Below are 17,131 nucleotides of genomic sequence, written 5' to 3'. Positions count from 1 at the left end.
TCTAATGAATCTTGTCACTAATACATAAATGCATGCATACATTTGGATTTTTTTCAGTAAAGTCAAGTTCATTTTTGCTGTGTTTTTTTTCCATCTGAATATTCTTAATTGTATCTCACAAGGACTAAGCAAATTAATTTCCTCCCTTTCGTGATGGTACATATAATTGTCTCAACCTGCAGCACTACATCTCAGCTCAGAGCCCAGCAGAAGAATGTGCTCAGATAAACACAGGCAACTTACTTAAAACTTCCACTAAAATCACTGTTTCTCCTTCCCATGGCAATAATGGTAAAGGCTAGCTCTGCTTCTCCCTCTAATTTCAGTGGCCTAGTGCAGAAAACTTACTTTTAACAAAAACCTGACAAAAAGCAAGAGCTTGTGCTTTGAACTTCAAGTTTCTCCAAGCAGCCTGCTGTGCTGCCACTCTTTTGAGGTCAGCTGTCTGGCCTGATCTGCTCCCAGCTTTGCTGAACAGCTTAGGAATCCCGATCCCTCTGAAATGGGATCACACATTTACCTCTATAAAATTGCACTGAAGGGGAATTCAATCTGGCTTGAACAGTTGTCAGAAAAGCTGCCTACTCTTCAGTTTATTGCTTTTCCTAGAAATGATCAATGCCACCTGCCAGGTGTCTCAGCAAAGCGAGGCATTCTACAGCTCTGATTTCCTGGTTTTATCTTTTTTCCAAAGGACTCATTAAGGGCCTGTGATGGACAGCCGGGCAGATACAGCTCTTACCTATTTGGCTGATGAGATTATAATATCTGTCCTAGACCATCAGCTTTGTATTTCAAACCCCGCACATAAAACCCGTCTGTGGTCTCATTCCTGCATATCAAAGCCTAGCTGGTGTGTAAAGAGAGGAAGAGAAGAGCTGCAGAAAAATCTGCACTAGTAAAGAGTACAACAATAATTGTCAGTGTACAGCGATGTCTGAGTATACCAGCCATCACTACAGGAAAAGTTGGGCTTGGAAGAAGACATCCGTGGACTTTGATTAAGCTGCATAGCCCTACATCAAGCTCTGAATGTGGCCCAAAGATGCAAGTCCCTGCTCGCAAGGCATTGAGGGCAAAGCTATGCACAGCACCCTACCTCAGCCACCCATTTGGGAAAGAAAGGTCTCCCTCCAGCCAGAAGCAACAGTGTAGTGAAAGACCTGCATACAACCCTTCCAGATATAACATGAAAATTCACCTATCTGTGACAGACCATTCAGGGGGCATATTAGTTCTAGGTGCAAAAATTTATGATGCAATTGATATTTACTCAATTATCTAGTCGTTTCTAAAAAAAAAAAAAAGGTAGGATCACATCTCCAGTATTTTTGAGCACAGCTACATCTACTGAATTTCCCCCTTGGTATATCTGTTAAACATCTATATTTTCCTAGAACACATTCACCATGAATAGTGGAGGATAATACCTATGTATTTTTTAAATCACATTTTAAAGACTTCTGCCATTTGAGACAAATATTCAACACTACCAGAAACATTATTCTTATCTGGAACCACCAATCAAATCCTTTGAATAAAGACAATCTGAATGACTGAAGAAAACTGATCGTACATACAGGAGAAAAACTGATAAGCAGGATCACATCTTTGAGTAGTTTTAAAGCCATAATGTAAAGTCCAACAACAGCAGTTATTCAGAGCCTGTTGAAAAAGTAAGCATTGTGTCAAACAGTTTTGTAAGCTTGAAGGAGTTGTGTGACCCTTTGGAGAACAGCTGCTGTCTTTGCCAATACCAGAACACAGAAGTATACGCTGATCTTGATGTTAAAGATGGAAAATATTCTGCCCTCAAATCATGCCACTGGTATGTTCCATTTTGCCCTCTTATCCTCATGATGCTTTTTGTACTAAACCCTAAAAAGAACTTCCAGGAAATTTTCTAAAAGAAAATGTTTGAAACATGTTGGGGGACAGGGTAGATCTGCGCAAGGAAAATCCATTACAAAAATTCTTAACAAATAGTACAAAATAGTGCAAAACCAGAATTTCAGAGCTCATCAATTTAGCTTCTGTTTTCTTAGAAAATTAGAACAGTACAGTCTTTCTCTACGTAGGTATTGGTCAGAAAAAAGTCTGTGGATTACTGAATGTATTAAAAAAACCTTAAAATCTTCTGCAATACTTTTACAACCATGCTATTTCTGCAAAAAAACAAACTAGCAGGCATCAGACACATTTTTCCCCCTAAATTTTGATTTTTGTAGTTAACACCCAGATTTAAATTTAAAATAGTAATTTATTAAATGTCAGGAGGCATTTTCTATACAAATTTTAAAACAAGTGAGTTTTGAATTGGAATTTTGAATCTCAGAGGAAGAAATTCATGTTTAAACATAACACATTCTGCATGTCTGTTAATGGTTAGATAAACTGCTAGAGCTGCTTAACTCTTGAGAGTAGATGACAAAGCTCCAGGAAAAATATATAAAGAAAAGAAAAAAGATCTAGCTTACATAATGTGCTATGAAATCCCAGTGCTACAAAAGTCTTGCACTATTTTCTCAATAAAACACATGACACCACAGTGCACAGCCATTAGGAACAGGATTTTGCATTTTCTGCTGCTGAAAACCATTAATAATTTACTCCTGACTGACAGTATTAGGTTGCTGTAGTAATGTCTGAGATCTGTATTCATAAAAACATATTTGGGCTGCTTTGAACATGAACAGTGCATGTCTTGACAAAGAGTGCGTATACACTAAAGCCGAGGTTGCTCCATAAAACACACAGTGTGCAACTGACTGAATGATGGATTGTCTGTATAAATTTCAGGCAAGCAGGCCACATCTCTGCTGATGTACATTGACAGAATGCACTGAAGTCAGTAGAGTGATGACCAGTGAAAACAAGCAGAAAATATAACTCACTGTCTGCAAGATCTCCTGCCTGAGGGAAAGCAACAATAAATACTCTTCCTTTCCATTTTCTTTCTCACTGCACTTCCTGGAAAATAGTTGCTGGGTTTCATGTTCACATTATAATAGGATCTATTTCTCCTAATGGAGCACCACTTGTGCGTGGGCATACGTCCACATGTGCAGCCACCCTCAATGTGGAGTTAGAATGGCTCCAGTCCTTTGGACACAAAAGTTTTGTCGCATGTTTGCGTAGTTCCTTCAGTTCCCTGGAGCATGTTCCCTGGATCATGAAAGTAAGCCAGGAGGAGTGGTGACAGATGCATGGGATGCTTTGTGGTGCTGTCCGTGATTTCAGAAGGAGGGTCTTGTGGCTTACCAGCTTCAAGTAATTAGTATTATTAACAACGTGTATTCACTATTGTACGAGTTGCACACGTAGTCAGCCTTGCTTCTCTAATAGGGCCACTCTTCTATGATGGTCATAGCAACAGCACAGTGTAACATCATGAGGACTTTTATTTTGGGAGAGGTAGAGTGAATTTTACATAGCAGAAGGTGTTGGTGTTGCAAGCAAGTGGAACTGGATTCCTAAGGGAGGGCAGCTAGGTTTATCCCTGGACCGAGTCCAGCCTGGCTCGGCTGTGACTGAAATGTGCAACCACTAATGGCAGTTTTGTGATATATGTGAAACGAGTGATTTCAGCTCCTAGGGAGCAGTCCCACAAACCACGAAAACATTACTTGTGGTAGACACAGCAGGGAGAAGCCAAAGGCTAAATTGTCTGTTGGGACTGGATTCCCTCCCTGCAAGAGACAGGATGAGATTTTTCAAACATACACAAATCAGATGCTTGAATATTTGGAGGCCTCTCTGGAAGACCGTATTGAAGTAGCACTGAGACCTTCCTACCCATGGACAAATACTGACTGAAATCTGTTCTTATGGGTTGCTCATTTAGCATCGTTCATGAGCCCTGAATTCGCTCTGACCTACAGTAGACAACAAGCATGCTAACATGAAGTAGAGCCATCAGGTAGCTATGGTTCAGATTAAAAACTAAGGCTAGGAAAGAAGAAACCTCAGAGAAACTGCACCGTGACTAAACTCTGAAAAGCAAGCGAAGAGAAAAAAGAAGCTCAGCATGCATGTATTTGGGATGAGCTGTGAGTAAGGTAGCAGTGAGAAGAGGGTGAGAGAACAGTGAGAACAGGTGAGAGAAGGTTAATTCGTATTATGTTGCACTGGAATATGCCTATCCACATTAAAGCATTGTATTAAACGCACTAAGAATTGTATCTAATTGTCTAGGCAGGATTTTAGTTTCTCTAGGAAACTAAATGGGTGCTGTTGGTGGATTGTCCTTTGGGTTCAGAGCCTTATCTGGAGACCCGACGGATATCGGATCTCAGCCCTGCGACAGCCGTGTCCTTCCTGCTTCACCAGGCAAGGCGCTGTGAGGTCAGCTTGCAGAAGGGCTGACTCCCAGGGCTTGAGCAGCGTGTCAGGCAGAAACATACTGTCTCTGCTCAGGCTGGCCAGAAGGGTTAGGATGATACCAGACACAGGCTAACAATCCCAGCTGACAGACAAGGTACGCTAGCTCAGCCGCAGCACTGGGCTAATGCAGCCGCACAACTCTCCTCAACCAGAGCTGCCTCACATCCCTCCTGGCCAGAGCACAGGGAGAGCGACCTCAGCACAGCAAGGGTTTGAAAGACTTGCACCTTGAAGAGGCAATAACAAAGTTTCAGCTCTCTAGGTATGCTTCTGACCAAGCCTCTTTCTCTACCTCAAGCATCCACCTGCATGTCCTGATCGGAGTTTTACCAGCATGTTAACTCTAAATCCAGATACAGCAGCATTAAGCAAATAGGGAGGCGCAGAGACTGATCTTTCTCCGCTTCTTAAAAAAATGCTATTAGCTGTGTTTGATGATATGAACCACCGCTTCCTTTCCTCTCCGCTTTGGGGAGCACCCAAAGAATGTAATTTTCAAATGTAATTTTCAAAATACATTATATTGTGTACTATAAAGCAGATCCGAGTATTATGAATTCTGGTTTTTTAATACAGTGAGTCTTTGCTGTCCATCTGCTGGCAGAATTGAATTCCAGGTTTGTATTTTTCTAAGGCAGGAAAAGCTGTTACTCCACAACTGCAACTTGGAAGTGGTATTGTCAGTGTATTGCTAAACAGAGTTTCATTAGCCTATTTATGGTATTTCATTAAAAAAAAAAAAGTCCACTTACCATCTGTGAGCACTTTCCTCACAGCCTCATTAGGGAAGCATCTACTTGGCTTGCTTTGGTATTCTCAAGTCAGCTTTTTTTAGTGCTAATTACACCCTCCTATACAGCCTTGTTGGGTCCTTGTACTTATGTATTACATACAGTAATATATAAACAGTTATATACAGTAATATATAACCGTTTAAGCATTTGCCGTTAACAAAATGCCCTGTGAATGGACAATTGGGAACGTTAGCTTTTTAGCCTCCATTTCTGCATATCACATAAATATTTCTGAGCTCTACCTGTTGTTTTTTTTCTCCAAAAGAGCCACGAGCAATTGCACACTACTTGTTTCATGAATGTTCTGCTCCTTTTACACCCACAGCACAAGGGAATTGTGCCAGAGGGAACAAAGCAAAGTTTGCAACAAGGAGAGGCCTGCTGCTCTGACAGCTGCATTATATTTCTAAGACAAGTAAGTATGAGTCAAATTCATTTTATGCATAAAATACAGCAGTTTTATTAGCTGCCAGGCTCAAACTTGCAGAGTGTTTGTGTACTGCTAGCTGGTAGTCATAAATGAGCAGAGTCAAAATCAATTCTTTAACCCCATCTTCTGGCCTCATCTGGGCAGTCACATTCAGAATCCAGCCAAAGAAAACGAAGCTGCTGAAACTCGTAGTGAATTCAAAGACGATGTGATTTTTTTTTTTAGGATGGCAAAGCCTTTAAAACTCTAAGGCCTGCCTGCACTGGGAATCTATTGCAGTGCAGGCAAAGGTATCGTGCTGGCTATCCTACGCTTTCAAGGTATAGTCAGCTACTTCACCTTTGCTTTGGGATAAGTGTATCTGTGTGAGGAATTAGCAGGTAGTAGCTAGTACACAGCCAATTAGCCAAATAGCTTGTTTCACAGTAGGCAAGCCCATGCATTTCCAGACAGAGTGCTAGCATGTTTGTGAGTAGCTGTGAAGGACTTCTAAAGAAAGACTTTCAGATCAACAGGTAATCCAGCAAAGCATAGGATTTACGTGTGACACAAATCACGTATTCTATGAAAGTTTGGACTTGAGCAAAAAGATCTGCATATTCCACTGACACTGCTTTCTTCCTGCCAGCCACACGAGCAATAGGCTCACTGAAGGAAGAGTAAAACAGGAATATTATAACTGACAAAAAGTGATTGCCAGAACACAGGCAAATAGTCAGAGCAATCTGTACTGGCAAACCCGAATAAACTATGCATAGTTTGCCAGGACAACTGCAATTAAATGTGTACCACCTTCCTCACATTCTTTTGTAGCTAATTTTTATTCATACTTGCAAAGAGTAAATATTTAAAAAGTAACAAACGGGCAGAATACCTACCTTTCACCTATTAAAATAAGTATTTGGACAGCACTGTCAAAATCCTACAATGCCCTTTTTTCCCCAGTTCCTTTTCAAGAAAAACCTGACATCTGTATCATAAATTCGTTCTAGCAACTATTAACTCTGATACTAGTTCAGGTGACCAACCATTCCCAATAGTCTGAAGAAAAAATATGATATTGAGGCGTATAGTATAAATAGAACAGAGAAGGTATCATCATACTTCAATTTTTGTCAGGGGCTTACTATTTGATCTGTTCAAAACACAGAGTGAAAAATTTTCAGGTCCAAGGCATGCTAGAATGTATGGGCAAACTTGTGGCATGCTGCATGTGAACACTGCTATCCACATGAATGTGGATATTTGCACTCACAGTCACTGAGACTACAAGCTCCCACAAGAGAGTCCACTTACTGAGCCTGCCAGGGACCATCAAGGAGTGCAGTGCATGTAGGGTCTGTCGTACAAGCTCTATTCACACAGCCACTAAACAAGCTGTAGCAAACTCCCACTATGTATGTGGATGAGTGAACAGGGGAAAAAAGAAACAAAACGTAACAAAAGTGTTATAGGCAAATAATAACTAGATGGTGAAATACAACTTTTCATTTTTCATTTTTGCACGGGAAAACTCATAATGCATGATCCCACTGACCTAGAAGGATGCATTTTAAACAAAACTTACAAACTCTGAGATCTTCATATAGAATGTACACCTGTGCATCGATTTGAAACTCACTGAAACGTATTTGAGTGGTGTCACTGATACGAGTCCATAGATAAAGATGGAGACTACTAATGGTTGTTACCAATGTCGAACAGTACGACAAAGGAGGTCTCTCTCCCTGCTGTGGGAGTTACTGATTGTTATGCTTTGCTGAGTTGTGAGTAGATTTTTTTATGTGAAATCAGATTCAGTATTGTCCACAAAATAGATAAACTAACCATATTTTTTTTTACAGCGGGTATTTACAGCAGTTTTTCTAGCTATACACTGTAGGCCTGCATGGGATCTGATGCACCTTTTTGGCTGCCTTATTATTGTTTTCTGACTTTGTTTCTGCTAATCCAACTAATCTTTATGTGACCTCACGGCACTTGAAAAAAACAAACATGAATCACTATGGCAAGTTAATCCTGGTGGTTTGAAAACACTCATCGTGGAACAACTTGTTAGGGACTACTGTTAGCTACACTAAAGGATTTTAGAAGAGGACTAGATTTAAGGCTAAAATCTGGAGTCTTTTCTGTTCCACATACATCATTTGAGTATTTCAAAAGCAATTAAGAGTGTAATTCTTGGACAGAGGGATGCTCATCTGAGAAGACACTCAAAGATATAGATACGGCTTAGCCAACTCCTATACCACCTTCTCCAGAGACTGTGGACAAAGGATATGTCGAGGATGAAATACAAGATAAGGATATCTAGTACACTCACTAACCATTATAAATGATCCCAAAGGCTGAAAAGTAAAGCACCTGCTTGAATATTCTAATTTATACTGGGATGGGACTGTGAAGATAACTTCTACAGAGCCCAAATACTTCTTTTACACTGAACTCAGGACATGGTGAAACAGCGGAGAGAATCTGTTGATAAACCTAAGAAATGTGTTTTGAGGCCAGTAATACCCAGACAGACAAACCAGATGATAGCTACGCCATCTCCACTTTAATGTAAATTTTGCAGTATATCAAATGGGGCAATTTAAAACTATGCCATGTTTGTCAACTATGTCCTAAGGACACCTGGCAACTTGGTGGCAGATCACTACTTGGACATAATAGTGACCGCGTGTTTCCATGTGTTTCTTCTAGTATGCCTCTGTACGTAAAAATATCTTCCATCGCTCAGTAGAAGTGTGAGCATCTTCTTTAAACAAGGAAGACCCTTGACAATACTTGTTTATGGACAATTTCAAGAAAACACACTGTTCTGTTCTTTTTTTACGCTTTGTCATGTAAAAGATGCCCTAGTGGGGTGTTACCTTGCTTACCTAATTGCTTATTCAACTGATATAGACTGTTTTTTCTGTCTCCTGCTATTCTGTCCTGCTAGGCAGAACCTGGAGTTATGTCAAGAGCATAAGCCATGAGAAAGAATCTACCTGTTGAAACATGACACATTATGCCAGAAATTGTTAAAGAAATCGGCTTTAGATACGTTTTGACTTTCTTTTCCTGAGTACTTCTTGGTCATAGTCCACAAAACAAACAGTAATGGAAGGTTTGTGAAATGCGATAAGCTGGCCATCTACCAATAAGGATCTTTCCATTCTGGCTTTTGATGTACATTTGGCACTAGTGTATTTCCCATCACTGGTAAATGTCTTGTCTATCCTTCAGGTATGTACTTTTCATGTCTAAAAGCCTAGTTTTACAAATCAGCCACCGTTAATAAATACATCAGTTTCAGAACAGTGCTCAGAAACAGCAGTTCTCAGAAATGCACTCTGTCTCTAAAAATAAATAGTTGTTGTCAGGTTTTTGGATATTTTAAGCTTAAGGGGAAAATAAAAACGGAGAGAAAGTGAAAGGAGAACGTAAGCATTCCTATACAATTCCACAAATCTAAATAAGGCGGGGAGCTGGTGAGAATCCAGATCGCCAGAACAGGATTCCTTTGGTCTGAATTTAGCTATGAGTAGTCCTCTTTTCTTTTCCACAAAATCCTCAACTGCTACTGATAGTAACATCTCATTGATAAATATTATCAAGGAGCTGGCTGAGGAGGCATGGGCAGAGCCAGCACCCCCGGCGGCAGATCTAAATGAGGTGTAGACACCCTCCCGCCCCCAGTAAAAGAAGTCTTTCGTGAGCACGGCGACCTGGTCGCTGTGCACTGAGTAAGCAAGCAGCGAGTGGGCGTCAGCCAGGGCATCACCTGGGAGCACCACGACAAGGGCATTCATCACACGCTCGGAAGGAGTTTAGCTATTGTCTCCACCCGGCAGAAGGTCGTGCTCTCAACCTTAGCCAGAATGGATGTGGGAACCCAGAGAGAGCTCCCACAGAATCATACGGCCGTCCAGGTCACAGGCTGCAGGGAGTGCCAGAGCCTTTCACTGGTAATGGGGGGCAGCTACGAGAACTGCTGTGTCTGTGGCGAACAGGGGAGCAATCTGCGCAGCCTGGTGGCAGAGGTGCGAGAGGAAGTCAAAAGGTTAAGGAGCATTAGGGAGGCTGAACAAGAAATAAGACCTGGATGGAGCCAGGCTCTGCCCTCCTTGAAACAGAAATGGGAGCACCTATCAGAAACTAACCGGGATCAAGGGGCAGAAGGCAGAAGCCTAAATGAAAAGAGTGAACGGAGGCAAGTTCATGGTCGGGGCAGCAGACGAACTCCCTCCTTGCCCCCGCCGGTACCTCTGAACAATAGATATGAGGTTCTGGATGAGGAAGGCAGTCAAATGAGGATGTGGATGATGGGCAGTCTACACCAGGGATGTCTCCACAGGCAGAAAGGCATATTGCCTTGGTTGTTGGTGATTCCCTCCTGAGGGGAACAGAGGGTCCGATATGCTGGGTGGACCCCCCTCATAGGGAAGTCTGCTGTCTTCCTGGAGCCCTGATTAAGGACATCACCAGGAAACTTCCTAGCTTGATACAGTCCTCAGACTATTATCCATTACTGATCTTCCATGTAGGTGGAGAAGAAGCTGAGAGTCGTAGACCAAGAGCAATCAAAGGGGACTTCAGGGCCTTGGGAAGGTTGGTGAGGGAGTCTGGGGCACAGGTTATTTTTTCCTCACTCCTTCCAGTTGTAGGCAGTGACATTCGAAGGAACAGACAGGTCCAGTCTATTAATACATGGTTCTGTGGCTGGTGTCACCACAACATTTCAGTTTTATTGACAATGGAATGGCTTACACGGCACCGGGCTTGCTGGTATGAAATGGGAGACACCTTTCTTAAAGCGGGAAGAGGGTCTTTACCCAAAAGATTGTGGGTCTGATCGACAGGCCTTTAAACTAGATGTGAAGGGGAAGGGCAATAATATCAGGCTTTTCTGTGGCAAGCTGTGGGACAATACATCAGGATTAGAGGGATGGGGTGCTAGTAAGGGCCTTTGACCTGTTGCCCTGAGCCATGCTGGGGATGCTGCATCACAGTCGAAGTCTTACGGAGACGAGCCAGGGGCTCCTGAGGTAGTCAGAGTCAACAGGGAAACACTCGTGAAACACCCCAAGGGGTGCTCCTCTAAGAAGGTGACACAGCCAACAGCCCAGCTGAAGTGCCTCTACACGAATGCACACAGCATAGGCAACAAACAGGAGGAGCTGCAAGCTACCATGCTCCTGCAAAGCTACGACATAGTGGCCATTACTGAAACCTGGTGGGACGAATCCTATGACTGGAGTGTGGCGATCAATGGCTATTGGCTGTTCAGAAAGGACAGGTGAGGAAGGAGGGGTGGAGGTGTTGCCCTCTATGTTAAGGAATGGATAGGGTGTGAAGAGATGTCCCTAAAGAATAGCCAAGAGGAAGTCAAAAGCTTATGGGTAGGAATTAGAGACCGAGGCAACAAGGGGAACCCTGTGGTTGGTGTCTACTACAGGCTGCCTGATCACAGGGAACCTACTGATGAAGCTTTCTTACTCCAGCTACAGGAGGCATCACGCCCAAAGGCTCTTGTCCTGCTGGGAGATTTCAACCACCCTGACATCTGCTAGAAAAGTAACATGGCAAACTGTAGACAATCCAGGAGGTTCCTGGAGTGCCTTGACTGTAACTTCCTAAGGCAGGAAATAGACAGCCCTACCCAAGGGGATGTGGTACTAGAACTCATAGTCACCAATGCAACTGGTGACATCAGGGATGTCAAGATTGGAGGCAGCCTGGGCTGCAGTGATCACGGCACTGGTGGAGTTCACAGTCCTAAGGGACACATGTCAGACAAGGAGGGTAGTCAGGACCCTGCATTTTAGGAAGGCAAACCTCCAGCTCTTCAAGGAGTTAGTCAATAGGACGCCCTGGGAAACTCCTCAGAACAGAGCTGGCAGATATTCAAGGATGCTTCCCATAGAGCACAAGAGCTCTCGATCCCCAGGTGTAAGAAATCAAGCAAGAAAGGGGAGAGACCGCCATGGCTGAGCTAGGACCTGCTGGTCAAACAAAAGGGCAAGAATGAACTGCACAGGCAGTTCAAGCAGGATCAGATATCCTGGGAAGAGTATAGGGACGCTGCCTGGTTATGTAGGGATGTCAGGAAGGCCAAGGTGTGCCTGGAGCTGAACTTGGCAAGGGATGCTAAAAATAACAAGAAGGGCTTCTACAGGTATGTCAACCAGAAGAGGAAGGTTAAAGAAAGCATAGCCCCACCTGATGAGCAAGAATGGCAAATTGGTAACAACAGATGAGAAGGCTGAGGTTCTCAACAACTTTTTTGCCTTGATCTTCATTGCCAACCTCTCTTCTCACACCTCCCGAGTTGAAGGACCATAAGACGGGCACTTGGGGGACAAAGTCCCTCCCACTGTAAGTGAAGACAAGGATCGTGACCACCTGAGGAACCTGAACATACACAAGTCCATGGGACCTGATGAGATGAGATGAGATCCTGAGGGATTTGGCTGATGTAGTCGCCAAGCCATTCTCCATGACAGTTGAAAAGTCATGGCAATCAGGTGAAGTCCCCAGTGACTGGAAGAAGGGAAACAGTGCACCCATTTTTAAAAAGGGTAGAAAGGAGGACCCTGGGAACTACCGACCTGTCAGCCTCACCTCTGTGCCTGGGAAGATCATGGAACAGATCCTCCTAGAAGCTATGCTAAGGCACATGGAGGACAGGGAGGTGATCTGAGACAGCCAGCATGGCTTTACCAAGGGCAAGTCCTGCCGGACCAACCTACTGGCCTTCTATGATGGAGTGACTACATCAGTGGACAAGGGAAGAGCTATAGATATCATCTGTCTGGACTTCTCTAAGGCCTTTGACATGGTCCCTCACAACATCCTTCTCTCTAAATTGGAGAGATATGGACTTGATGGGGGGATGAGGAATTGGTTGGATGGTCACTGTCAACAGCTCGATTTCCAGATAGAGATCAGTGAGAAGTGGTGTGTACTGGTACAAGTACTACTTAATATCTTCATCAATGACATAGACAGTGGGATTGAGTGCAGCCTCAGCAAGTTTGCAGATGACATCAAACTGAGTGGTGTAGTTAATGTGCCTGAGGAATGGGATGCCATCCAGAGGGAACTGGACAAGCTTGAGAAGTGGGCCTGTATGAAACTCATGAAGCTCAACAAGGCCAAGTGCAGAGTCCTGCACGTGGGTTGGGGCAACCTCTGGTATCAATACAGGATGGGGGAGGAAGGGACTGAGAGCAGCCCTGAGGAGAAGAACTTGGGGATATGGTGGATGAAAAGCTGGACATGAGCCGGCAATGTGTTCTCACAGCCCAGAAGGCAAACTGCATCAAAAGCAGTATGGCCAGCAGGTCGAGGGAAGTAATTCCACCCCTCTACTCTGCTCTCACGAGACCCCAACTGAAGTCCTGTGTGCAGTTCTGGGGTCCCCAGTACAGGAAAGACAGGGACCTGTTGGAGTGGGTCCAGAGAAGGACAACAGAAATGATCAGGGGATGGAACCCCTCTGCTAGAAGGACAGGCTGGGACAGTTGGGGTTGTTCAGCCTGGAGAAGAGAAGGCTCCTGGGAGACCTTATTGCGGCCTTTCAGTACTTAAAAGGGGGTTATAACAAAAACGGAGACAGATTTTTTTTATCAGGAACTGCAGCAGTAGGACAAGGGAGAATGGTTTTAAACTAAAAAAGAAGAGATTCAGACTAGATAGAAGGAAGAAATGTTTTATGCTGAGGGTAGTGAAACGCAGATTGCCCAGAGAGGTGGTAGATGTGCCATCCCTGGAACCATTCAAGGTCATGTTGCATGGGGCTCTGAGCAACCTGATGTAGTTGAAGATGTCCCTGCTCATTGCAGGGCAGATTGGACTAGATGACCTTTAAAGGTCCCTTCCAATCCAAAGTATTCTATGATTCTGATTCTATATACATTTAAATGCCTACAGGAATAGCGCAGAGTTTAACTTGTGTTGAGAAAATAGTGAAAAATACTACAGAGCAGAAAGCAGGCTGGAAAAAATACTTATTTTTTACTTGGTGTTTATATTTTTAAAAAGTCAAGAAATAGATCGGTTGCAGTCACACTAAAAAAGATAAGTTTTGAGTTTGTAAACAAAACTTAAAGACGAAAAACAAAGCAAAAAAAGACAAATATTTTTTTATTCAACCCAAAATCCTTCCTTAATACACAGTGAAGTGTTTTCCTTTGTATTGGAGCCCCTACCATTTCATTTTAGTCTTCCTTTTGTCATTGACCTTTTTTTCAATTGAAAAATAGGTTTGAAATTAAAATGTTTCAGCTGAGACTAAGCATTTATTTTTGAAAAGTAAAAATTAAATGTTTTTCAATTTCAAATTCCCTTTCCACCTTCTTTTCTTTAAAACACTTCAATGAATTCGATTTCTCAGACATGTCAGTGGACCTGAAATACGGCATTTTTGTGAATTTCATGCTGTTCTCCTAAAGGCACCTGTGATTAGCAGGAGTGCTCCTTAATTCTTTTATGCCTTGGTTCTTTTTTGTTCTTCCTTGTAAGGATCCCCAATTTGGAATTGCTTATACAGAATCAAATATGTTCTAGATGAAAGTTAGAAAACACGATGATCTTTGCACCTAGTCTGCTATCTTTTCCAAGTACCGAGACATGTATTGTAGCTAATTGTCTTAAAGCTTTAAGTACACTGAGAGGCTTTGAAATTAATATAGAAGTAGGATTAAATATATAAAAGCACACTTTTATAGGGTTAGTGTGGGCTTCGCATCCCCCTGCATTCACAGCCCCTGCGCTCCCACTGCCATGTACACTGAGAAGGAATCCGCATGCCAACCACACTGCTACGCAGGTGAAACAGGACAGAGTTTTAATGACAGCCTTTTTTAACTGAAAAACTGTGACGCTTTAAACACTGCTCACAAATTTACAGTTATTAGCGATCTTGGTTGGGATAGCCTGGAGATCAAGGGGAAACAGGAAGACAAAGAATAAAAATTAAATGCAGTAATTTGCTAGTATAGAAATACAGTACTGCTTTGTATGCTGAGTTCTTAGCACACTTGTACATATACATCTGCACGTATGTTCATGGAGGAGGGTGTACATATGTGTTTATCTCATGGAAAGCTACGGTAAAGCAAGACTTTTGAAAACTTTAGCCATTCTTAAAATAAGCACCGTTTCTCTTTAGCCTTTGTATATCTAATCCAATACTATAACCTGCTTTTTCCAAAAAGTTCAGAATAAATAAGTCCCTGTAGATTTTATAAGAAGTATTTTAATCCCTGTGCATCTATATAAGGATCTGGATATGTATAAAAATGGAGTTAACGTCTAGGTGACAACTTCTTTTTGAAAGTGTAGCTCAAGGCCAAACTGAAGGTTGAAACCATGAGAACTTTCATGTCATCAAATTAGCTTAAGGAACGTGAGTGTCATGGTATTATCTTCTGTAGAGCCTAATTCTATTTTATTGAAATCAATGAGAGATTTGCAATTGACAGCAGTGAAATGAGGTCAGAGCCCGATGTGATATGTCTAATTAATAGGCTACATCCACTCCATCTGTTCCACAAAATGTCTGAGAAAGAACATAGGATAAAACATCTCCATCCTGAGTCAGTGCTGTTCAAATCCTGGACAAAAATAACAGTGAGAGCACTTGGAGGATTTCATCCTCTGAAGTATCTAAACATTTGTGCCAGCACATTTCATCAAGTTTCCATTTAGAGGAATTTTGTGGGTAAATTACAGAGTAAAAACTCAGATGACAAGAAATCTGTGGGTGTGCTTGTTGTACATATTGTGGCAGATCTTGAAAACCCACTCTCCCGTGTAGGTGCCTGAACTCTACCATGAAATGCAAAGCTAGTTTTTCTGACTCAACTAGGTGTATCCCATTGTCTCTGGGCTAGGCATATAACATGTGTTGGCAACCTCCCTTTCAGGCTTTGTCTTGACAACACAGCAAATGGCTTTAGGACTCCTACTCAAAGATCCAAAACTACCACAGCCTCATACTAAAACACTAATCCTGTATAATAAATTAGTTCCTAAGGTTCAGATTTGTTCAAAAAATGCTGACAGGTTAACTTGCATCCACAAGGCTTGATGCCAGGTATTTATTACTTGTGCCTCCTGTGTTAACTTTATGTTGAATTGACAAATAATCATCTTTCTACAGCTAGTATAAAACCTGTACGAGTTCCATACTATATGCTGTGGGTAATTTTAGAGAAAGCAAATCATACGTTCCTTGATTTGGATGAAACTCGTATTGTTTGATCAGGTAGTACGGACAAACCATATGCATGACAATGGAACTGTAGCTTCAAAGACAGTGAAACTTGGGATGAAGACAGGCAGTATCTATAGAAGAAGAATGTGGAAACAATCACGTTTGGAGAAGAGGAGTGGACCACAGCTGGGCTTTTGGGGTTGTTGGCTCGTGTTTTTTTTCCTGTTAAGTGAGATATTGACGAAGTCAAATATCAAAACAGGGATCTCTGTAGCTTGCATGCAGAATACCTGCTACTCTGAACAGGATGGGAGCTCTGCATACGTGCCATTTCGTATTACATAAACACCATTTATATTAAGTGTACATAAAATTGTGAAGCACTTAAAACTATTTCACTAATCAAATCATGACACTAAGCAATTACACAGACTTCTGTGTTTTCAAACTTAATAATGTTTCAGCGTACTATTCCACTTCACTATGTTTATTTTGTAGCAGGGTGCATACACACACGCACACACAGACTTGCCTGTTAACTGTGCACCTGTGCAAGGGTAACATCTTGGTTCTTTTCATAAACAAGCCCTGGGACTGTTCTCTAGAACCAGGATGGAAATGGAAGAGCCCATACCAGGATTATTAAACTTTCCAAAATATGGTGATCACATCCAAACTGCCCACTGTGAATGGCCGCTGGCCCACACTGACTCCCTAACCATGCCTGTGAACTGGGAGAGGGCTGCCTGGCCAAAGCCACGGCGAGACTGCTCTGAGGTTGACCTACACACAGAGGGCTGAGCTCCCGGCTCAGACACCTGCTCTGCCTCTGTTTAATTTACTACCATGGATGCAGCGATAGTGTCTCCTAGTGGCTATATTCTTGAAGGAACAGACCCAACCCCAAACTTCACACCTGAAACTCCCACTCTTCAAAGGTATACAAAATACAAATATGTCTCTAGATTTTTAGAGTATCTAAAACAGCATCACTCAACTAGATAAAATAAGTAATTTAAACACTTGAGGTTTAATATCTAAGTTACAAATTCTCATGCTGATTTAACATCTAAAACCTATCGCCAGAGTATTAAGGTATTGCATTCCTTCTCTTTTGAAACAGTAACACTAAAGAGAGAGATGAGATTCATAACAAAACCATGTGAAGCAAGGTGTTCAGGACTTTTCTCAAAGGTCTGAAGGCAAGCATAGGCATCAACAGGGTCAATCTCATTTAACCTTTAGGTCCTTTCAGACCCTGTAAAAGCAAAGGAAATGCTTAAATCCTCTTCTATGGTAAGTCTCCATAGTTTCAAC

At 42.3% G+C, this 17,131-nt stretch overlaps 1 protein-coding gene and 1 long non-coding RNA gene across 5 annotated transcripts in view; one reads left to right on the top strand and one right to left on the bottom strand.

Annotated features, from left to right (window-relative positions):
- Window positions 1-17,131, bottom strand: part of SLC1A2 (solute carrier family 1 member 2) — a 97,321-nt gene that overhangs the window by 76,168 nt on the left and 4,022 nt on the right. The gene's annotated exons all lie outside the window — the stretch shown is intronic.
- On the top strand, window positions 4,397-16,004 carry LOC128908783 (uncharacterized). Its single transcript, XR_008466096.1, has 3 exons — window positions 4,397-4,645; window positions 5,503-5,592; window positions 15,866-16,004. It is a non-coding gene; the product is annotated as an uncharacterized LOC128908783 (long non-coding RNA).

Source organism: Rissa tridactyla, chromosome 4, assembly GCF_028500815.1.
Source record: "Rissa tridactyla isolate bRisTri1 chromosome 4, bRisTri1.patW.cur.20221130, whole genome shotgun sequence".
In the NCBI taxonomy this organism is placed as follows: domain Eukaryota; kingdom Metazoa; phylum Chordata; class Aves; order Charadriiformes; family Laridae; genus Rissa; species Rissa tridactyla.
Note: the sequence above shows the minus strand (reverse complement) of the source record. Positions and strands in the feature narration are given on the sequence as shown.